Raw genomic sequence first — 26,228 nt, forward strand, 5'->3', positions numbered from 1 at the left:
GTAGTTGCTAGGTTTGTATTAACAGCAGAAGGTGATAAGACTTCATGCCAGGAATTTAGCCTCGCAAACTTCACTCATACAGTAACCATCTCTTAATATAATCTCCATTGATCTGCTGCTTTTAATATAGACCTAGCATCAACATTTACATTAGCCTCAGCACTCTTCAATACGGGAGAGGAAAACTGACCAGAGCTCCCATTAATGATTGCAACCCCGGCTGGAAGTACACGTGAGGGCATGCCGAGGATTGGTTGTGATGCCCCCACCCCCACCACAATGAAATAGATTGCTGAAACTCACCATTGGGGTTCACACATAAATAATGGCCATTTGGCAGAGATATTAGAGGGTGTCCCCAGCAAGGAGGGTGAAAGAAGTGCATTTAAAAACACAGTAAATGTTAGAACTGCACAGCAGATGAGATAGCATCTAAAAGAAAAAGAGAAGTTGGCTTTAGCTGAACACAAATTGACCTAGTTTTGGCACTAATTGCTGCTAACTCATCAGCCTTGTAATTAGCTAAGTGGTGCCATATCTCTTTAACCTGTGTGCTAAGGCTAATGGAACATAAACTGGTTAACAAGATGCCAGTTTGAAGTCTTGCGTGTTTCTATCTACAACGATTTGTTTGCTTTCCTTGATCCACTAAGTAATTTAAATCTAACTTCCATTTTTGTATGTTACATAAGAATTTTAGAGATGGCACCAATTCACAGCACAAAAATGCTCATAATTTGCCACAAATAGTCAGAAAACCCGCAGCAATGGCTGGCGGAAGAAAGGAAGAAAATGAAAAGTCACACTAACACAATAGGAGGTTGAAATGAAGGCACGTTGCTGGGAAGGATAGAGGGAGCTTTACTTTTATACCCAATCTGTTCTATGTCTGACTTGAGAGCACAGTCAACAATAAACACTGCCCATTAGTTAGAAGGCCGTGTGAAGGCTGTGATCCTGGAATAGAGCATCACTTGACAGGAGCATAGATTGGAGAATGGGTCCGGAGTTCAATGTTTCCAATCCTGATTTCTGTTGATTAATTATACAATTAATGTCCCTCCCCCTGATTCTTGGTAAGGCTTCCTGTCAGGAGGGCAGCCTCATACAGTAACCATCCTCCTCATATATTCTCCACTCACTTCTGCTGTAAAACAGACCTAGCATCAGAGTCAGATTTTCTGCAGCGCTTGCACTGAAGCATATTTAAAAATGCATTAATTACTGATGTTAACACCGGGTGCAATCAGTTACTCGATGAAAGTGATGCACTTTTAAACTGCTAAAGGAAGCATTTAGTGTATGAATAAAACAAAAGGTCACTTTTGATAGTGCAGGATATTTATCAAATGTTAATTAAAATTTAATTGAAAGGCCTTTCTAGTCAGAACATAGGTTATTTTACTCATTCAGTAATTTTTCATTATTCAATTTCAGGATGACACTAACCAACAGCGGAAGAGGAAACTGTACAGGAGGAATCCTGTGGTGATTGTGCAGTACACTAAAGGGTACACTGCAGGAGAGCATCAAAATGTCTAGGGACACATACACAATCTAATAGGCTTTAATTAAAAAAAAATGAATTATTGGGATATGGGCAATGCTAACAAGGCCGGCATTTATTGCCCATCCCTAATTGCTGTTGGGAAGGTGGTGGTTGGCCGCCTTCTTGAATTGTGGTAAAGATACACCCACAGGTTAGGTACTAGTTCCAAGCTTTTGACCCAGTGATGGTGAAGGAATGGCGATATATGTCCAAGTCAGGATGGTGAGTGACTTGGAGGGGAAATTGGAGGTGATGGTGTTTCCATGCATCTACTGCACTTGTCATTCTAGGTGGTGGAGGTCATGGGTTTGGGAGATGCTGTCAAAGAAGCCCTGGGGAGTTGCTGCACATGAGTCAACTGAAAAGTACAATATACAATATACATGAGCACATAATGTAGGCTAACACTTCAGTGCAGTGTTGAGGGAGGGTTGCACCGTCAAAAGTGCTGGGGGCAAAATTTGGCCCTGTAGTATCTGTTTTTAGGCGCTATGTGACCAAACAACTCTTGAAATTGGGGTCCAAGATGCACGGGTGAACTTTTGATGGGAAGTATGCAGGACGCCATCTTAGTAAAGGGGCTTTAGCGCAGGTATGTAATGACCACCGGCAGCATGCAGAGCAGGCAGATTATGATACAAATCTGTGCAACACTGATTTGATGCCAGCATTGCCATTTTTGAACGCCACAGTCTAGTCAACGTCCTGCCTTAACCTCGCATGGCTGAATATGACATTAAATGGAATGAAGGACCACCCACCAGCGCTAGTTAAAGGGACCATGAACTACTTACAAGTTAGTTGCTGGATTATTTCTTCTGGCTGCTGGTTCAATTGCATGTGTTTTTGGAGCTTTCCTATAGTTGACTAATGTTTGAATAGTCTACAGGGAGTGGTCCGGCTGGTGCTGAAGTTTATTTTGGTCATTTAAAAACCTGTGTTGAAATAAGTTGCTTCCAGACATGGGGGGCCTGGGAGGGCTTCCTCTGGGAATTGAGCATGACTGGGAGACTGAAAAGATGCCATGCAGAGCAAGACAAGCTGCTAGAAGAGGGAGGAGGAGGAGGACGGGGAGAAGCTTCACATGAACATTGGCTAAAACACCCAAGTGCCTACCCTTGAGTGTTGTTAGTTGGTATGATTGGACGAGGATGAGGGTGAGTGTGAGGGGTGGTTAGTGAGATGGGGAAGTGATAATGTAGATAGAGAGGGATGGGTGGAGGTGCAAGGTAAGTTGGTGTGAGTAAGGATGTGCAGGAGTAGGGTAGGAAAGACTGAGTGATGGGGATGTAATGAGTGGCACAGCAGGATGAGCTTGAGTGTGGCTTTGCAGTAACGTTTCGTGATCTGCTGAGATCATTGAAAGGTTTGCGCCACTGCAGCCTGGTCCTCCTGATGACATCCCTGCTTGTGTCCACCTGTGTAATGTGCAAGCAGGCTGTGATGATCTCCTGGGGAGGTCTCTTCCACCCATTGGAAGAGAAGAGACTCCCTCCATAAGCACATGCAGGGATTCATGGGAGAGCCTGGGTGCAACCGTGCACCTTTGTGCAGTCATTGCCAGCGTTTCCAGCACCTCAATGCTATAGAACACTGACAGCACAACTGTCAAAATAAATTTGCACAGGGACCCTTTAAGGAAACCGGCTGATGACGCGTCGTCAAATAACATCAGCAGACCTGCTTTCTTTAATTGGCCGGCAAATGCGCTGGGCGGGCTTAACAAGCCGAATCAACGTAAAATCATTTTGGACAGCGGGCTGGAGACAGCAGCAAGGTCGGTACCTGCCACCAACCCTGGCCTCCCCGGACCTGCCGAGGTAGGGGAAATCACAGCCAGAGAAACAGTTTAATCTCATTCCCTCTTGCCAGAGATAAGCAGGTGGAGCACAAGGGTTTTTATGGATTGCAAGCTTCCCCATGGTGCAGGGTGCCATTGACTGCCCTCACCTATCAGGTGAGAAGCTAAGAATCAGGAGCACGAGGAAGAGGAGAAGGAGGAAGTGGAAGTGCAACAGGAAGTGGAGGAACACGAAGAGGAAGGAAGGATACAAAATAGACAGCCCCTTTCTACTCGGGCTCTACATGATCAAATTATTCATGAGTGATACCAGTAACCTCAACCACATGTCCCCATTCATCAACTGTCCCACACTCCTTCCCTTTCCTCTATCACTAGCCATCACATCGTCCTCTTTCTGACAACACAAAAATAAAAACCACCAGAAAATGCACATTCCATCCAATTTTATAAATTCACTTATTACATAATGCATACAAAATTAAACGAATCACCATGTGCATTCCCTTAGTGCCTGTCTTCCATGTGCCTTTGTCTTTCCTTGTACTCCTACGAGGTGCTTCCCCAGTGACTGCAGCATGGATGGTGGAAGGTTGCTGACTTTCAGTGGAGGAGATGGCAGATTGCCTTGAAGGGCGACTCTGGGCCTATAGGGCTGGGCTTCAGATTGCACCACCTTGTCCTGGGCTGCAGCAGTCTGGGCTGGTTGGCTGGCTGACAGGCAACAGCAAGGGTGCTGGCAGAGTGGCAGGGGTGGGGGGGAGCAGGAATGCTGTCATCCTGACAGAGGACAGCAGGTTTGTGCTCCATGAAGCCACTGCCACTCTCCCAGCAATCCTATTGACCTGTTGGAGAACAGATTGATGGACTTCTCTGATGCCCTGGAAGTCCCTTTGAACAGTGATAGCCATGATGGCAGCAGTCTGAGCTAGCAAGGCACCAGTCTGAGCTTCCACTGTAGCACTCAGACCTTTGATAAAAGCTGTTTGTGCTTCAATGGGAGCTGTGACATCGTCCATCAGATGCTGCATCATGGTGGGGTTCAATGCCCCTTCCCATGATGGCCAGCACTGTCTCCTCCATGGGGGTTAAAACATGCAGGCGCGCTTGTCATCCTCCAGTTCTTTCCTGCTGCCTCATATTATGCACCAGCATCTCATGCAAGAAAGAGGGAAGTGTGTCAGTGAGTGTCCTGCAATATGTTCGGGTGATGTGGCTGTCATGGGTGAATAGCAGGCAGTGTTTGCGAGCTGTGAGTTGTGGGTGCGAGGCTTGCAACAGTGCTAATTGTGTGAGGGTGAGGTGAAGCATATGAATTGAAGGGTTGAGTACTGATTGATAAAGATTATTGCTAGGTGGATGATGGAGATGTAGTGAATTGAGCAGTTGATGAGGCTAGTACATGCAGTTGGTAGGATATGGCATTTCAAGATGAACTCCCTCAGCTTGACAACTCATGTCAGATCGTTAAACTTTTTCACACTGCATCCATATTCTTGGAGCATAAGATCCCATGACACTATTTGAAGCAAAGCAGGGGAGTTCTCCCTGGTGCCCTGGTCAATATTTATCCCTCAACCAACATTGCTGAAAAACAGATTATCTGGTCATTATCTCATTGCTGTTTGTGGGATCTTGCTGTGCACAAATTGGCTGCCGCGTTTCCTACCTTACAGCAGTGACGACCACTTCAAAAAGTACTTCATTGCTGTAAAGCATTTTGGGATGTCCGGAGGTCTTGAAAGGCGCTACATAAATGTAAGTCTTGCTTTTTATTCCTTCAGCCTTTCTACTGTGTTGTAGAAAACACTGAATACTTTAAATCCAACAGCTCGGTCCTAAAATCAGTTGTATATAGCATTTAAAATTAGTAGTATAGAAACAAATGGTGCCATTTCCATTCCTTCCCAAATCTGTAAACCTCCCCTTTTCTTCAGTTACCTGATCACAATTCAGTTACTGTATGATCCCTGTCATTATCAACACTTTAAATGGGAGTTTTTTAACAAGAAACTCATTGCCACAAAGTCTGTGCTGTTCTTGCCATGCATTACAATCTCTCTTCTTTTAATGCATGTTATAACAGCTACATTATTCCGTCTAGCTTCTTCTCTTTCTGATGTATTCGACCTCCATTTATGTTTAGTGGATTGGCAATTGTCAACAACATCTGTTTCATGGAGCTCAATGTTTATATCTCTTTCTATTGAGTGACACAATTCATGGACACAACTATCAGTTTGCCCAAAGCATCTATCACATTTTGTTTGTCACAAGTATTTCCCACAGTGTTTATTACTAAAGACTCAAATTTGAAGTAGACTAAAAGATGAAACGAGAGGGAGTAACTTTGGCCAAATGTAATAAAACATAACATAAAACATAAAATTACCCTAACTGAGTTATTTGTGGGATAGCTATTAGGACATAACTCTCAGCATTTATGTGTATCTGAGAATTTTTTATCTCTCTATTTACAGTTTAAAAAAAATTAATTCTTGGGCTATTGGTGTCACTGGTAAGGCCAGCATTTATTGCTCATTCCTAGTTGCCCTTCAGAAGGTGGTGGTGGACTGCCTTCTTGAACTGTTGCAGTCCACGTGCTGTAGGTACTGTTAGAGAGGGAGTTCCAGGATTTTGACCCAGTGATGATGAAGGAAAGGCGATATATTTCCAAGTCAGGATAATGTGTGACTTGGAGGGGAACTTGGAGGTGATGGTGTATCCCCTGCATCTGTTGCCCTTGTCCATCTAGGTGGTAGAGGTTGTGGGTTTGGGAGGTGCTGTAGAAAAAGCCTTGGCAAGTTGCTGCAGTGCATCTTGTAGATAGTGCACACTGGACACTCTGATGGTGGAGTGAGTGGATCTTTAAGGTGGTGGATGGACTGCTGATCAATTGGACTGCACTGTCCTGGATGGTGTCAAACTTCATGAGTGTTGTAGCTGCAACCACCCAGGCAAGTGGAGACTATTCCATAACACTCCTGAGTTGTCCCTTGTAGGTGGTGAAGAAGTTTGGGGAGTCAGGAGGTGAGTCACACACCACAGAATACCCAGCCTCTGACCTGTTCTGGTAGCCAACAGATATTTACAGTTGGAGAGAATGTCAAAATTAATATCAAACATAGACACTGCTACCAATGAACGCAATGAGCACATAATGCTGCACGTCATATTGGACCCTTCAGCGTCCATTTGCTGCCTGAAAACGGTCGCTGCGTGATTTAATTTCTAGGCCAGAGAGTCCAAATAAATATGTTATACTAACCAGGAACTAGGAGAATGCCATCAAAAATAGGTTGAAACTAAATAAAAATAGATATGTCATACAAATGCTAAACACCAATACCGAGCCAGATGTCCTGGCTTAGAAATTCGATTGCTTTTCAGGCACTAAACAGCCTCCTAAGCTTACAATATGGCGGGAAAGAAACGCATGCTGATTATGAACCAGAAGTGTGCCACCTGCCATATTGGTGTAGGTGAAAAATAGGCGTCAAGGGCCCTTGCCTGAAACGGGCATCAGCCCCTTTGTATTTTCAAATAAGGTGCTTAACGCCTTCTAAAGGCCCCCTCTGCAATATTGGGCAGACCTGAATGCAGCCAGCGCTGGACACACTGCGTTCAGGAATGCCAGGTCTACATACAGCCTAACAGTTGGTCCTCATCATTCCATGCTCTGTCAGTATTTTTTATAACTGGTAAAATATGGCAGATCTACCAGAATACCCAGTGACTCCTCTAGCTAAAGCAATGATGAGGAAGGTTCCAGGTTCAATTCTTGGCTCATGATGGATTGGCTAATCTCATTAAAGATGCTACAATTGGCTTCAGCACCCCAGGTTAGGGATGGGAACAATCACCCAGGCCTGCTGTTGCTGGTTGCTCTCCAGTGACCTATGTGGAAAGTGCCTACAGGATTGGGCTTGGCTGGGAAGCCCCCATGGCCAAATAGCTCACCAACAATCACTGTCCAGATTCATTTATAAAGAATAGCCACATCGACAAGGTTGCGGTTGCTATCTGTTACCTGTGGAACTGTACCCCAGCAGGGCTTGACATCCTCAGGCGGGGAGAGTAGAGAATTGGCACAAAACTACCAGCAGCCTCTCCCATTAAAATTTAGGGAAGCTGTCGAGTAGATAGCAGCAAGGATGCGTATGATTCTACAACTATAACCTTCATTGAGAATGCTCTCAGTCAAACAACAGCACAAATATGGCACGATGTATTCAGTGCAATAGGACAGTCAGAATACAAAGTCAATTCAGAATATAAATAAATTCAAATATTAATGTAGAGAGGGCTTTAAACTAATTAGTGGGGGGGAGGTTTCAAGAGAGCAAAAAATAAAAATGTCAGCGGAGAAGGCAATAGAGCAAGGTAGCAGTGGGGGAATTAAAAACCAGAGCATGTCAGGAAGGGACAGAATATATAAAGATAAAGGTAAAGTAGTAAAGGGGGTAAAAGCAGGAATAAATTGTCACAAAACATATTTAAAAGTCCTTTATCTGAATGCACGCAGCATTCGTAACAAAATAGACAAATTGACGGTACAAATAACTACACATGGGTATAATCTGGTGGCCATTACGGAGACATGGCTGCAGGGTGACCATGACTGGGAACTAAACATCCAGGGGTATTTGACTATTAGGAAGGACAGACAGGAAGGAAAGGGAGGTGGGGTGGCTGTGTTAATAAAGGATGGAATCACTGCAATAGTGAGAAATGATATTGGGTCAAAGGATCAGGATAGTGAAACGGTTTGGGTGGAGATAAGGAATAATAAGGGGAAAAAGTCACTAGTGGGCGTAGTCTATAGGCCTCCTAACAGTTGCAACTCTATTAGTTGGCGTATAAATCAGGAAATAGTTGGGGCTTGTAATAAGGGAACAGCTATAATCATGGGAGATTTTTACTTTCATATTGACTGGACAAATCAAATTGGGCAGGGCAGCCTTGAAGAAGAGTTCATAGAGTGCATTAGGGACGGGTTCCTTGAGCAGTATGTTACTGAACCAACCAGGGGGCAGGCAATCTTAGATCTGGTCCTGTGTAATGAGACAGGATTAATAAAAAATGTCCTAGTAAAGGATCCCCTTGGAATGAGTGACCATAACATGGTTGAATTCCAAATTCAGTTGGAGGGTGAGAGAGTTGGATCTCAAACCAGCGTACTAAGCTTAAATAAAGGAGACTATGAAGGTATGAGAGCAGAGTTGACTAAAGTGGAGTGGGAAAATAGATTAAGGTGTAAGACGGTACATGAGCAGTCGTGTACATTCAAGGAGATATTTCACAACTTTCAAGAAAAATATATTCCACTGAGGAAAAAGGGACATAAAAGAAAAGACAGCCATCCGTGGCTAAGTAAAGTAATAAAGGATAGTATCCAACTGAAAACAAGGGCATATAAAGTAGCCAAATCTAGTGGGAGGATAGAAGATTGGGAAGCATTTAAAAGCCAGCAAAGAATAACTAAAAGATTAATTAAGAAAGGGAAGATAAATTATGAAAGTATACTAGCAAAAAATATAAAAACAGACAGCAAAAGTTTCTACAGTTATATAAAAAGAAAAAGGGTGGCTAAAGTGAATGTTGGTCCCTTAGAGGACGAGACCGGGAAATTAGTGGTGGGGAACATGGAGTTGGCAGAAACACTGAACAAATATTTTGTATCAGTCTTTATAGTAGAGGACACTAAAAATATTCCAACACTGGACAAACAGGGGGCTATAGGGGGGGAGGAGCTAAACACAATTAAAATCACTAAGGAGATGGTACTCGGTAAGTTAATGGGACTTAAGGCGGATAAATCCCCTGGACCCGATGGCTTACATCCTAGGATCTTGAGAGAAGTAGCGGTAGGGATTGCGGATGCATTGGTGGTAATTTTCCAAAACTCCCTGGGTTCAGGAAAGGTCCCAGCAGATTGGAAAACTGCTAATGTAACGCCCTTATTTAAAAAGGGAGGTAGACAAAAGGCTGGAAACTATAGACCAGTTAGCCTAATATCTGTGGTTGGTAAAATGTTAGAGTCCATTATTAAGGAAGCAGTAACAAGACATTTGGATAAGCATAATTTAATCGGACAGAGTCAGCATGGTTTTATGAAGGGGAAGTCATGTTTGACAAATTTGCCCGAATTCTTTGAGGATGTAACAAACAGGGTGGATAAAGGGGAACCAGTGGATGTGGTGTATTTGGGCTTCCAAAAGGCATTTGACAAGGTGCCACACAAAAGATCACTGCACAAAATAAAAAATCACGGGATTGGGGGTAATATACTGGCATGGGTGGAAGATTGGCTATCTAATAGAAAACAGAAAGTTGGGATAAATTGTTCATTCTCAGGTTGGCAATCAGTGACTAGCGGTGTTCCACAGGGGTCAGTGCTGGGACCCCAACTCTTTACAATCTATATTAACGATTTGGAGGAGGGGATCAAGTGCAATGTATCCAAGTTTGCCGACGATACAAAGATGGGAGGGAAAGCAGTGAGTGAGGAGGACATAAAAAACCTGCAAAAGGACATAGACAGGCTAAGTGAGTGGGCAGAAATTTGGCAGATGGAATATAACGTTGGAAAGTGTGAGGTTATGCACGTTGGCAGAAAAAATCAAAGAGCAAGTTATTATCTAAATGGAGAGAAACTGCAAAGTGCTACAGTACAAAGGGATCTGGGGGTCCTGGTGCATGAAACACAGAAGGTTAGTATGCAGGTACAGCAGGTGATCAGGAAGGCCAATGGAATCTTGGCTTTTATTGCAAAGGGGATGGAGTATAAAAGCAGGGAAGTCTTGCTTCAGTTATACAGTGTACTGGTGAGGCCACACCTGGAATATTGCGTACAGTTTTGGTTTCCATATTTAAGAAAAGATATACTTGCTCTCGAGGCAGTTCAGAGAAGGTTCACTCGGTTGATTTCGGAGATGAGGGGGTTGACTTATGAGGAAAGGTTGAGTAGGTTGGACCTCTACTCATTGGAATTCAGAAGAATGAGAGGCGATCTTATCGAAACATATAAGATTGTGAGGGGGCTTGATCGGGTGGATGCGGGGAGGATGTTTCCACTGATGGGTGAGACTAGAACTAGGGGGCATAACCTTAGAATAAGGGGCTGCCGTTTCAAAACTGAGATGAGGAGAAACTTCTTCACTCAGAGGGTAGTAAATCTATGGAATTTGCTACCTCAGAGAGCTGTGGAAGCTGCGACATTAAATAAATTTAAAACGGAGATAGACAGTTTCCTAGCTGATAAGGGAATTAGGGGTTATGGGGAGCGGGCAGGGAAGTGGACGTGAGTCTTGGTTCGGATCAGCCAAGATCCTATTGAATGGCGGAGCAGGCCCGAGGGGCCGTATGGCCTACTCCTGCTCCTACTTCTTATGTTCTTATGTTCTATTGTTAACGCATGCAACAGCTTGCTCTGTGTATTTTAGTGACTACATATATGTACAATTCATCAGGAGGGAAGAGTAAAGTTGTAAGGTTAGTACAACACGGGAAAATGAATTTCCTTCCGAGTTAACTGACCATTACCAGACTTATTGGGCTGGATTTCATTCGGCGGGTCTGTGGCGGGCGAGGTCACTGGCGGATCCCGGCCTCGCTGCTGGATTCAGCCCGCTGTCGATAATTATTTTCCCTTGACTGGGCTTGATAAGCCCACCCAGCGTGTTTGCCGGCCAATTGAAGGAAGCGGGTCTGATGATGTCATTCGATGACATGTCATCAGCCAGTTTCCTTAAAGGGGCCGTGCGCAAATTAAATTTTGACAGTTCTGCTGTCAGTGTTCTACAGCACTGAGGTGCTGCAAACACTGACAAGCACTGCACAAAGGTGCAGGGCTGCACCCAGGTTCTCCCATGACTCCCTTCATATGCTTATGGAGGGAGTCACAGCATGCAGGGAGGTTCTCTTCCCTTCCAATGGGTGGAAGAGACCTCCCCAGGAAATCAACGCAGCCTGGGGTTGCACATTGCACAGGAGGGCACAAGCAGGGATGTCACAAGAAGGACTAGGCTGCAGTGGCGCAAACCTTTCAATGATCTCAGTAGATCACGAGACATTAATACAAAGCCACACTCAACCTCGTTCTGCTGTGCCACTCATCACATCCCCATCACTCTGCCTTCCCTACCCTACTCCTGCACATCCTTACTCACACCAACTTACCTTGCACCTCCACCCATCCCTCTCTATCTACATTATCACTTCCCCATCTCACTAGCCACCCCTTACACTCACCCTCATCCTAGTCCAATCATACCAACTAACAACACACAAGGGTAGCCACTTGTGTGTTTTGGCCAATGTTCATGTGAAGTTTCTGCTAATGTGCTGTTAAACATTGAAATCTTTATTTTCAACACTTTGTGTTCTTGGACAAAATTGTGTGCACCTTTGGAAATGGCTTAGTGAGTTTGCAGCTAATGAAGAAGAAAGCTGCAGACTGCAGGAAGATATCAATTGACTGGTCTGGTGGGCAGAACAGTGGCAAATGGAATTCAATCTGGAGAAGTGTGAGGTAATGCATTTGGTGAGGGCTAACAGGCAAGCAAATATACTATAATTGGTAGGACACTGAGAAGTGCAGCAGATCAGAGGGACCTTGGAGTGCATTTTCACAGATCCCTGAAGGTAGCAGGACAGGTAGATAAGGTGGTTAGGAAGGCATACAGGATACTTGCCTTTATTAGACAAGGCATAGAATATAAGAGCAGGGAGGTTATGCTTGAACTGTATAAAACACTAGTTAGGCCTAGAATACTGCATGCAGTTCTGGTCACCGCATTACAGGAAGGATGTAATTGCGCTAGAGGGGGTGCAGAGGAGATTTAAGAGGATGTTGCCTGGGCTGGGGAATTTTAGCTATGAGGAAAGATTGGATAGGCTGGGGTTGTTTTCTTTGGAACAGAGGAGGCTGAGGGGGGACCAAATTGAGGTGTATAAAGTTATGAGGTGCCAAGATAGAATGGATAGGAAGGACCCATTTCCCTTAGCAGAAGGGTCAATAACCAGGGGGCATAGGTTTAAAGCAATTGGCCGGAGGTTTAGAGGGGATTTGAGGAGAATGTTTTTCACCCAGATGGTGGTGAGGGTCTGGAACTCACTGCCTGAAAAGATGGTAGAGGCAGAAACCCTCATCACATTTAAAAAGTACTTAGATATGCAATTGAAGTGCCGTAACTTACAAGGCTACGGACCAAGTGCTGGAAAGTGGGATTAGGGTGGATAGCATTTTGTCGGCCGGCACGGATAAGATGGGCCGAATGGCCTCCTTCTCTTTTGTTGTAAATTTCTATGATCCTATAAATCTATGATTCATGCCACTCCTCCCCAGGAGCACCCAATCAGGGAATCAGCCCAGAGGTCGACCTGAGGTCGTGAAAGGCGCTATTTAAATGTAAATTAATTCTTTACATTTATTCTCATTAGAAAGAAAGATTAAGAGGATTAAACTTTTAGGAGTAATAAAGGGAATCAATAATGTGGATGTCAAGGTATTTTGTGCAAAACTAGGATGGCAGAACTAGGTGATATGGTTACAGGAAGAAGCCCCAAACTTAGTTTGACCTAAGGAATAACTTCTTTGCATTTCAGTCATTGGGTCATGGAATAGACTGTCAGCGAGTGCAGTAAATATTGATTCATTTGAAGCATTTAAAAGATCATTGGATCAATTTCTGATTCATCAGGACACATTTGTGGTAGAACGAGGTGTTGAGATCAAATCGTGAAGCAGCAGATGATGGATGGAATGAGCTGAATCAGTTGAATATATATTTTTTGTTTTCTTGTTTTATGAATGTCATCCAATAAATGTTCCTTCATCTGAATATCATTGGTTCATTTGTCTATTTTTGCCAGTAATGCAGTAATGTCATTCATCTTTTAAGAAAGCTTTACACATTATTTCATTCAATTAAAAAGAACACAACCAACCAAAGTCACAAAATAAAACTTTCATTTCTTGGTGTAACCAAGCACAATAAGCAATAACAAGATATCCTCCCTACTCCAGATTTGCTGACATCTTGGCTTAGGTTTTCTGCTAACTGTGTTTTCCTGCAGAAACATAGGAACAGGAGTAGGCCATTGAGCCCTTCAAGTCTGTTCTGCCATTCAATGAGATCATGGCTGACCTGTGACCTAACTCAATATACCCGCCTTTGGCCCATATCCTTAATACCTTTGGTTAACAAAAATCTATCAATCTCAGATTTAAAATGAACAATTGATCTAGCATCAAATGCCGTTTGCAGAAGAGTTCCACAACTTCTACCACCCTTTGGGCTGAATTTTGCCGGTGCTCAGAGGGCGGGTTTGGAGGCGGGTCTGCTGTCAAAATGACAGTGATTGACAGCGGCGCAGAAGTCCACTCTGAACCCGCCTCCTTGTTAATTTCCCAAGTGTCGGCTCAGCCTACGACAATTGAGCTACTAAAGAAGCTGCTTAAAGGTAATTAAGCAGCATTTTACCAGGTCCTAATGATTTTTCCATGTTTTTTACAAGGTTCCCCGGGGCTCGGGGATCACGTCAGGTAAGTGTGTCAGGTTCTCAATGACTCTGCATCGCTGTGAATAGTTGACAGCTGCAAAAGTGGTATAAAAGCTATCATTTCACAGCTGTTCAATTTCCAATCTTTGAGGCTAGAGCCGTTAGGATTTGAAATACACTTTTCAGCTTTATGGAGGTTTGAAGTGTTTGGAGCAAACTCTCTATCCCATGTCACCTCCTTGGAGCAACCTCTCTCATCATTGACAGATCACTTCTGCCATCTCAACTTCAGCTGCCAACTATTCCATCAGCATTGGTGCCCTTGAAAAAATCTCACCTTGGTCCTCAGAATCCCACCACAATCAGCCGCAACACCAACATCACCAGGCACACCAACATCACCAGGCACACCAGCAGCACCAACAACAGCACCAACCTTCTCCGCAATCACCTGATGCTACACAGGACACAGGGAACAGCACCTGAGCACATTGCTTCCTGGGAGGCCAGCGATGGCATCACCATGGTCAGATTTACTTCACTTGATGCTGTACAGCCTGGCTGCCACATGATGTGCCAGGTTGGCACCACCCCACACCAACACCATAAAGCATCCCTACAATGCCCAAGCCATTCCTTTCACACTCATCTCCATTTGGGGGTGGCGGGGGGGGGGTTACTGTTATATCTCACCATTCATAGCAACTCACTGAGCCACTTCCAAAGGTGCACACAGATCTGTCCAAGAAGGCAAAGTGTTGAAAATAAAGAATTCAATGTTTGACAACACATTAACAGAAACATTACATGAACATTGGCTAAAATACGCAACTGCCTACCCTTGTATGATGTTAGTTGGTATGATTGCACTAGGATGAGGGCTAGTGAGATGGGGAAGTGATAATGTAGATAGAGAGGGATGGATGGAGGTGCAAGGTAAGTTGGTGTGAGTAAGAATGTGCAGGAGTAGGGTAGGGAAGGCAGAGTGATGGGGATGTGATGAGTGGCACAGCAGGATGAGGCTGAGTGTGGCTTTGCAGTAATGTTTCGTGATCTACTGAGATAATTGAAAGGTTTGCGCCACTGCAACCAGGTACTCCTGACGACATCCCTGCTTGTGTCCTCCTGTGTAATGTGCAACCAGGCTGCGTTGGTGTCCTAGGAAGGTCTCTTCCGCCCATTGGAAGGGAAGAGAACCTCCCTGCGTGCTGTGACTCCCTCCATAAACATATGGAGGGGGTAATGGGAGAGCCTGGGTGCAGCCGTGCACTTTTATGCAGTGCTTGTCAGTGTTTGCAGCACCTCAATGCTGAAGAACACTGACAGCACAACTGTCAAAATGATTGTGGACATGGTCCCTTTAAGGAAACCGGCTGATGACGTGTCATCAAATGACATCATCAGACCCGCTTCCTATTCATTGGTCGGGAACCTCGCAGGGTGGGCTTAACAAACGCAATCAGTGTGGCAGGAGTCTCGGAGCGGCGGTGGGAATCTCGGCGGCGGTGGCGGCGAGTATTTAAGGTGAGCTCGAGGACCAGATATGCCTCAGTGCGGTGGGAGTCTCGGAGGGAGAGAAGTAAAAAGTAATCGAGTGTGACGTTACCAGAAGCAGGTAACTGATTGGTTGGTGAGTATTTCTCTCTTTTTTAAACTTTAACTCTGTGGTTTATAGTTTCTAAAGCCTCTGAGGGGTAGCGGGGACTGTTTGTAAACCAGAGCCCTTAAATATACCATTTAACTGTAGTGTAATTTGTGGGATTGATTTGATTTAATAGAATTGCAATTAATTAAAGGGTAAGTCATGGCAGGACAGCCCGGTACTGTGGTATGCTCCTCCTGCGCTATATGGGAACTCAGGGACACTTCCTGTGTCCCTGATAACTATGTGTGCAGGAAGTGTGCCCAGCTGCAGCTACTGGCAGACCACATTGCGGTGCTGGAGCTGCGATTGGATATATACTGGACCATTCACGAGGCTGAGGACGTCGTGAATAGCACATTAATCAGTTGGTCACACCGCAGGCAAAGGTTGGACAGGCAGAAAGGGAATGGGTGACCAACAGAAAGAGTACTAGGCACAGGCAGGTAGTGCAGGGGTCCCCTGTGGACATCCCCCTCTCAAACAGATAAACCACTTTGAGTACTGTTGGGGGGGATGGCTTATCAGAGGAAGGCAGCAGCAGCCAACTTCCTGGCACCAGGGGTGGCTCTGCTGCACAGGACGGGAGGAAAAAGAGTGGTAGAGCTATAGTAATAGGGGATTCTATTGTAAGGGGAATAGATAGGCGTTTCTGCGGCCGCAAACAAAACTCCAGGATGGTGTGTTGCCTCCCTGGTGCAAGGGTTAAGGATGTCTCAGAGCGGCGGCAGAACATCTTGGAAGGGGAGGGTGAACAGCCAGTTGTCGTGGTGCATATAGGTACCAACGATATAGGTAAAAAACGGGATGAGGTCCTAAAAGCTGAATATAGGGAGTTAGGAGGTAAATTAAAAAATAGGACCTCAAAGGTAGTAATCTCAGGATTGCTACCAGTGCCACGTGCTATTCAGAGTAGAAATAGAAGGATATTTCAGATGAATACGTGGTGACAGGAATGGTACGAGGGGGAGGGATTCAAATTCCTGGGACATTGAAACCGATTCTGGGGTAGGTGGGACCAGTTCAAACCGGACGGTTTGCACCTGGGCAGGGCCGGGACCGATGTCCTAGGGGGAGTGTTTGCTAGTGCTCTGGGGGAGGGTTTAAACTAAAATGGCAGGGGATTGGGAACCTGACCAGGGGGACAGAGGAAAGGGAAACAAGGATAAAAGTGAAAGATAGGAAGGAGAAAAACAAAAGTGGCAGTCAGAGAAATCCACGGTTTAAATCAAACATGGCCACAGTAAATAATAATTCTAATAGGTCCAAGAGCGTTAAAAAAACATGCCTGAAGGCTTTGTGTCTTAATACGAGGAGCATCCGTAATAAGGTGGATGAATTAGCTGCGCAAATAGAGGAAAACGAATATGATTTGAATGGTATTACGGAAACTTGGCTCTAGGGTGGCCAAGGCTGGGAATTCAACATCCAGGGGTATTCAATATTCAGGAAAGATAGGCAAAAAGGAAAGGGAGGTGGGGTAGCATTGCTGGTTAAAGAGGGGATTAACACAATTGTAAGGAAGGATATTAGCTCTGATGATGTGGAATCTGTATGGGTAGAACTGAGAAATACCAAGGGGCAGAAAACGTTAGTGGGAGTGGTATATAGACCTCCAAACAGTAATGCAGAGGTTGGGGATGGCATTAAAAGGGAAATTAGAGAAGCGTGCAATAAGGGCATAGAAGTCATCATGGGTGACTTTAATCTACATACAGATTGAGCTAACCAAATTAGTAACAATACTGTGGAGGAGAAATTCCTGGAGTGTTTACGGGATGGTTTCCTGGACCAATATGTCGAGGAACCAACCAGAGATCAGGCCATCTTAGACTGGGTATTATGTAAAGAGAAAGGATTAATTAGCAATCTTGGTGTCCAAGGCCCCTTGGGTCGGAGTGATCATAATATGATCGAAATCTTCATTAAGATGGAGAATGAAGTAGTTGATTCAGAGACTAGGGTCCTGAATTTAAATAAAGGAAACTACAATGGTCTGAGGCGCGAGTTGGGTAGGATTGATTGGGGAATGTCACTCAAAGGGTTGACGATGGATAGGCAATGACAAACATTCAAAGACCGCATGGATGAACTACAGAATTTGTTCATCCCAGTTTGGCATAAAAATAAAACAAAAAAGGTGACTCAACCATGGCAACAAGGGAAATTAGGGATAGCGTAAGATCCCAGGAAAGGACATATAAATTGGCCAGAAAAAGCAGTAAACCTGAAGATTGGGAGCAGTTTAGGATTCAACAAAGGAGGACAAAGAGATTAATTATGAAAGGGAAAATAGAATATGAGAGTAAGCTTGCAGGGAACATAAAAACTGACTGTAAAAGCTTTTATAGATATGTGAAGAGAAAAAGATTGGTGAAGTCAAGCGTAGGTCCCTTGCAGTCAGAATCAGGGGAATTTATAATGGGGAACAAAGAAATGGCAGATGAATTAAATACATACTTTGGTTCTGTCTTCACAAAGGAGGACACAAATAACCTCCCAGAGATGTCGGGGAACATAGGGTCTGATGAAATGGAAGAACTGAAAGAAATCAGTATTTGTAGGGAAATGGTGTTGGGGAAATTGATGAGATTGAAGGCCGATAAATCCCCAGGGCCTGATAATCTACATCCGAGGGTACTTAAGGAAGTGGCCCTAGAAATAATAGATGCATTGCTGATCATCTTCCAACATTCGATAAAATCTGGAACAGTACCCATGGATTGGAGGGTAGCTAATGTTACCCCACTATTCAAAAAAGGTGATAGAGAGAAAATGGGGAATTACAGACCGGTAAGCCTGACATCGGTAGTGGGGAAAATGCTAGAGTCCATTATAAAAGATGTAATAGCAGTGCACTTGTAAAACAGTGACAGGATCGGACAAAGTCAACATGGATTTACAAAAGGTAAATCGTGCTTGACTAATCTACTGGAATTTTTTGAGGATGTAACTAGTAAAATAGATAAGGGAGAATCAGTGGATGTGGTGTATTTGGACTTTCAGAAGGCTTTCGATAAGGTCCCGCATAAGAGATTAGCATGTAAAGTTAAGGCACTTGGGATTGGGAGCAAGATATTGACTTGGATAGAGAACTGGTTGGCAGACAGAAAGCAAAGAGTTGGAATAAATGGGACTTTTTCCGAATGGCAGGCAGTGACTAGTGGGGTACCGCAGGGATCAGTCCTTGGACCCCAGCTATTCACAATATATATTAATGATCTAGACAAGGGAACTAGATGTAATATCTCCAAATTTGCAGACAACACAAATCTGGGTGGACATGTGCGCTGTGAGGAGGATGCTGAGAAACTCCAGGATGATTTGGACAGGTTGGGTGATTGGGCAGAAGCATGGCAGATGCAATATAACATGGATAAATGTGAGGTTATCCAATTTGGTGGCAAAAACAGGAAGGCAGATTATTATCTGAACGGCAATAGATTGGGAAAAGGGGAAGTGCAACGAGACCTGGGTGTCCTTGTGCACCAGTCGCTGAAGGTAAGTAAGCATGCAGGTGCAGCAGGTGGTTAAGAAGGCAAATGGTATGTTGGCCTTCGTAGCGAGAGGGTTTGAGTACAGGAACAAGGATGTCTTGCTGCAGTTGTACAGGGCCTTGGTGAGACCACATCTTGAGTATTGTGTGCAGTTTTGGCCGCCTTATCTGAGGAAGAATGTTCTTGCCATGGAAGAAGTTCAGCGAAGATTCACCAGGCTGATACCTGGGATGGCAGGAATGATGTATGAGGAGAGATTGGGACGATTGGGCTTGTACTCGCTGGAGTTTAGAAGAATGCGAGGGGATCTCATTGAAACTTATAAAATTCTGACAGGACTGGACAGACTAGATGCAGGAAGGATGTTCCCGATGGTCGGGGAGTCCAGAACCAGGGGTCACAGTCTAAGGATAAGGGGTAGGCCATTTAGGACAGAAATGAGGAGGAATTTCTTCACCCAGAGAGTGGTGAACCTATGGAATTCTCTACCACAGAAGGCAATAGAGGCCAATACATTAAATATATTCAAGAAGGAGTTGGATATATTTCTTAAGGCTAAAGGGATCAAGGGGTATGGGGAGAAAGCAGGGACCAGGTGCTGAATTTGGATGATCAGCCATGATCGCATTGAATGGCGGAGCAGGCTCGAGGGGCCGAATGGCCTACTCCTGCTCCTATCTTCTATGTTTCTATGTTTCTATGTAATCAACGGAAAATCTTTTGGAGTCCGGGATCGAGACCGATGCGGGCTCTCCACACGCCATGGACATCGCACGCCCCGGACCCGCCGTGGTTGGAAAAATCCTGCCCTTTGTGTGTAGAAGTGTTTCCTAATTTCACTTCTGAAAGGTCTGGCTCTAATTTTTAGACTATGCCCCCTAGTCCTCAACTCCCCAACCTATGGAAATAGTTTCTCTCTGTCTACTCTATCTGTTCCCCTAAATATCTTGGAAAAATTCATTCAGATCACCGCTTACCCTTCTAAATTCTAGGGAATACAACCGTAATTTGTGTAATCTCTCCTCGTAATTTAACCCTTGGAGTCCGGGTATCATTCTGGTAAACCTACGCTGCACTCCCTCCAAGGCCAATATATCCTTCTTAATGTCTGGTGCCCAGAACTGCTCACAGTACTCCAGTTGTGTTCTAACCAGGGTTTTGTATAGCTGCAGCATAACTTCTACCCCTTGTATTCTAGTCCTCTAGATATAAAGGCCAGCATCCATTAGCCTTTTTGATTATTTTCTGAACCTGTTCATGACATAGGGGAGTGCAGTGGACTCAGTCTCCACCCCTTCCAGCAATATGGCTACAGTATGTACGATCTACAGGACGCACTGTGTCAACTCACCAAGGTTACCTCCACAGCACCGTCCTCCTGTGTACCCTCTACCACCAAGAAGGACAGTGTTGTGGGATCACTATCACCTCCAATTTTGCCTTCAAGTCACACACCATCCTGACTTGGACATATATCTCCGTTCCTTCATCGTCCCTAGGTCACTAGGCTGGAATTCCTGCTCTAATACCATTGCGGGAACACCATCAGCACAGGGACTGCAGCGGGTCAAGAAGGCCCACCAGGATATGTGGCTAATGCTGAATTCGTATTAATTTCCCAAACTGTGAGTGTTGAACTAAATTACATTTTATAATAACTAAAATGCAGGAAAGGCCATGGAAAAATAGACTTGGAGTACAATTATTCAACTATATCATTACAGCAAAATTGTTTAGATCATTTAAAATGCATTTACTATGAATATTTTTGCAAGCTCATGTTGTGATTAATGTAGAAGTTACACTGCCTGTAACAGGAGCCAATAAAGCCTGATCTGTCATAGCTTGGCTGATTATAATTATTGCTGAAATACATTTTTCACACAATCGTTTTTGCCAGTAGCCTTTTTGAAAAGAACCAATTATAGTTTCTATAAAATGCTATCCATAATATGCAAACTTTTAAACCTTATTACTGAGAGTCAAATGCTTGCATGGCTGCAACTAAAGCAACTAAATTTAATTTGTTTTATGACTGTTAGAAAGTTGAGCCTAGCTCATTGACCTAGGTAGCCATTAAATAAAGGTGGGCTGATCTTTACTTCATAAGAATAATGTGTATTTTTGCAGGGCTATGGGGTAAGAGCTGGGGAGTGGGACTAATTGGATAGCTATTTCAAAGAGCCGGCAGACATGATGGGCCAATTGGCCTCCTTCTGTGCTGTATGATTCTATATATAAGAATATACAGGATTGTTTAGTGCTGGAAAGACCATTTCAGTCCATCGGGCCAGTCAACTGCTTGCATGGTTGAAAAGTTCAAAACCAGAATACACAGTACACTACCTATATCCCTCAAATTGATTTCCTCACCAGGTGCCCGTCCAATTCTCTCTCAGAATTACCGTGACATCAGCCTCGATCGCCCCCCTGAGTAATCCACTTCAAACAGTCACCAACCTCAGTGTGAAATAGTTCTAAATGATCCGCCATTCACCTTCCCTACTATTAAGCCTCACCCCATGCAGCCCATTTTGCTCCCATGGGAACTATTTTCACAAGGTAAAGCTTGTTAGTACCTTTAAAATTCATGAATGCTTCAATAAGATTCCCTCTCAGTCTTTTGTTCTCTAGTGTAAAGAAAATATATACAGACAGAAATAATGCTTTGTTCTTAAATAATGCTTTATTCAAATTCACCAGCTGATTGAATAGCTCAGCTCTGCTCCCATGCTATACAATTCATGTGTACGGCTGCCTCTTATCATTCAGATTTCATTCAATCACTCTTTGGGTTACTATCTTAAAAGAATGATCCTAATCTCATGATTCAGTAAGTGAACTTTAAAGAAATTTCCTTCATGTAGAGTGTTTCAACTTGATCATCCCTGAATTTTCATATCTGTTTACTTACATCCAGAAAACCCAACTTTGGCGGGGGGAGCAAAACGGACGGTAGCAGATCCTTTCCGTTGACTTCAATTGGGCGGATGTATAATGGGCGGCCAATCCGATACCGCCAATTTTGTATCCCCCCACTAATCTGAATTTCCAGATTTTGTTGTTCAATCCAACTTTTTAACGTGAACTTGGAAACAAATTCCTGAAACAATACAAGCTCTAGACATTGACTTAGATAACACAAGCTGCTCTAGGATACTCACTGGTAAAGCACTCCACCTATTATTTACCAAATCTGTACTAAGGATCCATCGCTATTCTTCCCTCTATGAACTATTTTCATTTCACCTATTATTTTCTCCTTTCAGTGCATTTCTATCACCACACTGCTGTCGTTCAGCAGGTAAAGCAGAACGGATTGAGCAGAGATTTCAGGCCTGCCCATTTGTTTTTGTGTTATCCAACAGGGCATGTAGCTCATGGGTTTGGATTCTTAATACCATTAGGCATGCAACCTAGTGGCCTTGCCAACTAATGAAATATGTCTGAGTCAGTCAACCTCAAATATCATCCAAAGATGGAACCCAGTCTTTTAAGAGAAAATCCAAGGCTCTAGTGCTAGACCCATGCCACAGCTAGTAAGGGTACAGTGTAGCTAGAGCTGGAGAACTTAGGAGACCAGTATGGTATCTATTTATATTGTGCAGGTACCACAATGTCACCAATAGCAATGGAGAATCATAAGAAGCCATTGTCAGATCACCCATTCAGTCTTCCTCCATTTATGAGTTTTCAATATGGCATTTCTAGCTCTCAAAATATCGAGGGGAACAATTTCCATGCGAGGGTTTCTGATCTCCCACTATAACTTTGGTGGAAGATTGGTAGAAATGCTAGGGAAAACAGCTGCTTACTCCATTTCTCTGAGGTTTCTGATAAAGTTATGTCAGGAGATTGCTGAAATGCCCCCATGGAAATTCTACATCTTAGAGTTACATAAAATGTACAGCACAGAAACAAGCCATTCGGCCCAACTCGGCCATGCCAGTAACATTGAGGGCAACAAATCATTGGCAACAACCGTACAATAAAAAGAAAGTTTAGTAATTAGTAAAAATGTAAACAAAAATCTAAAATGGATAAGTAATTGCAGAAATATAAAAAAAGAAACATGGGATTACCTGAGGTAACGTGTGACCTTTGGATATTCCACCAATGGCAATGTTTCAGATAGACAGAGAGTTCAATAGAATGGTGAATGTTTAAAATGAAACAGTTTCTGGTAACTTCTGATGAAACAACATCTATTTTAAGATCAGCTATTTCACTTGGCAAAAATGTCTGTCTGCATCTAACAGGGCTGTGTTTACCCTGGAGCTATGAAGAGGTTAGAAAATGTGAAAAGTCAATTCCTTTTCCTGCTCATTAAAGGTTTAAGGAATGGAGCATTTTTCAAATGTATTTTGTCTGAAATTATGATGGACTTCTAGTTAGTATCAGCAACACTGCTTTCTTGGGTCCCTATGCTTTCACTTGTGTGGCAGAAGGCATCTCCTCTTCCAGTACATTTAAATTATCTACATGCTTAAAATTAACAGAGCTGAGGTATAATTTGGAAGTGTTTTGTTTGATCATTTCAACCTAATTGTACTCTTCCCCGCACCCCCCCCACCCCCACCTTATTCTGACCCTTTACTTTTATCCTTCTTTCTTTATCTGGGAAACTCATTGTATGTTTGACATGAATAAACATGGGTGAAGTTCCCATTTTATCCTTAGATAAAGATCTAGAAACCTAGGTGCTGCAGGAAAAAAAACTCATAAGAACATAAGAATATAAGAAATAGGAGCAGGAGTAGGCCATTTGGCCCGTCGAGCCTGCTCCGCCATTCAATGAGATCATGGCTGATCTTCTGCCTCATCTCCACTTTCCTGCACTATCCTCATATCCCTTGATTCCCTTAATATTCAAAAATCTATTGATCTCTATCTTGAATATACTCAACGACTGAGCCTCCACAGCCCTCTGGGGTAGAGAATTCCAAAGATTCACCACCCTCTGAGTGAAGACATTTCTCCTCATCTCAGTCCTAAATGGCCAACCCCTTATTCTGAGACTGTGACCCCTGGTTCTAGACTCCCCAGCCAGGGGAAACATCCTCCCTGCATCTACCCTGTCAAGCCCTGTAAGAATTTTGTATGTTTCAATGAGATCACCTCTTATTCTTCTAAATGCTAGAGAATATAGGCCTAGTCTACTCAATCTCTCCTCGTAGGACAATCCCCCCATCTCAGGAACCAGTCTAGTGATGCTAACTCCTAGAGAATATCTAGTGAAAACCAGAACATTTATAAAATCTTTCTACACTATGGTATACTCAGCAATCAAAAAAATTGATCTTTCAAGTTGACCCAAAGCTAACAGAGATTTATGAACTTTGGAACCCAAATGGAAAAAGTTATAAACTTCAGATGGACTTGCAAATTTTAGACTCCAGCTGATGAGCACTTGATGAAAAGTGGAATAACTCCACCATAAATCAAAGGTGAAGTTATTAGAAGACAAGATCATTATCCTTTCTGCCAGAAGATATAATATAAATGTAAATTGCATTATTATCGTTACCTTTTAGGAATGTAAACCAATTTACATCTTAGTTTCTATTTTTGCCTATGTGAACTTGGTGGAATTTAGTTCAATAATTTGATTCAAAGAAACCAGGGAAAACCGTCAAAACAGGACAGGAGGAATTTCAGGTTGGTGTTAGATGGTGGGGGGTGGAGGGAGTCTGAAACAGTGAGAGAGACAGAGAGATTTCCTTGATTTGGATGAAGGGAAGCTATTTTTAAGTTTGCAGATGACACAAACATATGTCGGAGAGTTTAAAAATATAAATTGCAGGCAGATCAAGATCCAACGGGGGAATGAGCTCACACGTGGCAGTTGTCTTTTCGTACAGACAAATGTAGCATGATACATTTGGGTAGGGACAGCACCAAGCATGTATACACCATGCAGAGTTGCATGCTCGAGGCTGCTGAGCAGCAAGAGGACCTGGAGTTATAGTGCATGAGTCATCGAATGTCCATGATCAGTCCTATGAGGCTATTGTGAAGGAGGCAGTCAGAATATATTGCCAAGACAATTAAATATAAAACAAGAAACACTGTCCTTTCTTTGAGTAAGGCCTTGCTCAGGCCACATCAGGAATGGTGCGTGAGAGCGGTTAAAATTGGTTGAGTTCATTTACTGGCCGGAGACTGCAACATTCCCACCTGGTGACATTGTATCTTCACCGACTTTGAAGCTGGGCATGACTTACGCTGTGGGCAGGCGGGGGTCGACTTTAAATCTAATGGTCGGGGCCCGAGGATGTCATCGGCCCCGCTACATGATTTTTAGGACAATTCGGGGTTGGGGTGTGGGGGGGTGTGCGGTCCCGCTCGATGCCAAACCCACCAGGGAAACCTGGCGGGATGCAGCAGGGCAACCACAAGAGGCCAAGGTAAGTAATATTTTTCACTTTTCGGTCGGATTCCTTGGGAGCCAGGACAGGTGGGAGTGCTTCTCCGAGCTCCGCAAGGAATTCTTAGACCTCCCATACCCTGCCTTTCCTCTTCCTCCCCACATTGGCCTTGACATCATTCCCATTGACTTTGGGCAGGAGATCGATTTGAAATATTGTAGGAACGGAGGTTCCTATCGAAAAGACTGAGTTCGACTCAGGCAATTAAAACAATGAACTTTAATGGAACAAAACAGGTTTTAACTAGAAACTGCTGGAATACATCAACTACAGGTCTGCTCTCCTTGAGGGCTCCACGAGGACTCATTCCCCCGGTCAGAAGACTGACGTCATGACATCATCACGTTCTTGCCGCCATTGGGGAATCACATGACTAACGGCATGACGTCATCATGTTGAAACCGCGCTGTAAAGGTAACTAGACATTGTGCAGTCAAACAGTATAATTAAAGGTACAGGCACAAACAGTAACTACATTGCTGTTAAAGGAATTATGTACAACCGCTCTGAGTCCTTTGGTGGCTCCGCCAAATGCGCCCCCCCAGAATTGTCTTTAACAGAAAAAGTAAGATGAGGAGGAGGTCTGACAAGTCTGTCTGATCGACTTCGATACCCTGGTAGAGGAAGTTGGTGACCGGTGGTCGAGTTGGCGGGTGGCTTTGGATGATCTGGCGCGGCGGCTGCGGGCGGTTGGCCACGTTTGGGTGGTTGAGCGACTACGACTGGGTGGTCCAGGTCCAGGTGAGCCGGCTTCAATCAGTCAACTGAGATGTGATCCAGCTTTCCTCCGACGTTGACCGAAAAA

This window comes from Somniosus microcephalus, chromosome 13, assembly GCF_052327205.1.
Source record: "Somniosus microcephalus isolate GS21.2 chromosome 13, FLI_Smic_1.0, whole genome shotgun sequence".
Lineage (NCBI taxonomy): Eukaryota > Metazoa > Chordata > Chondrichthyes > Squaliformes > Somniosidae > Somniosus > Somniosus microcephalus.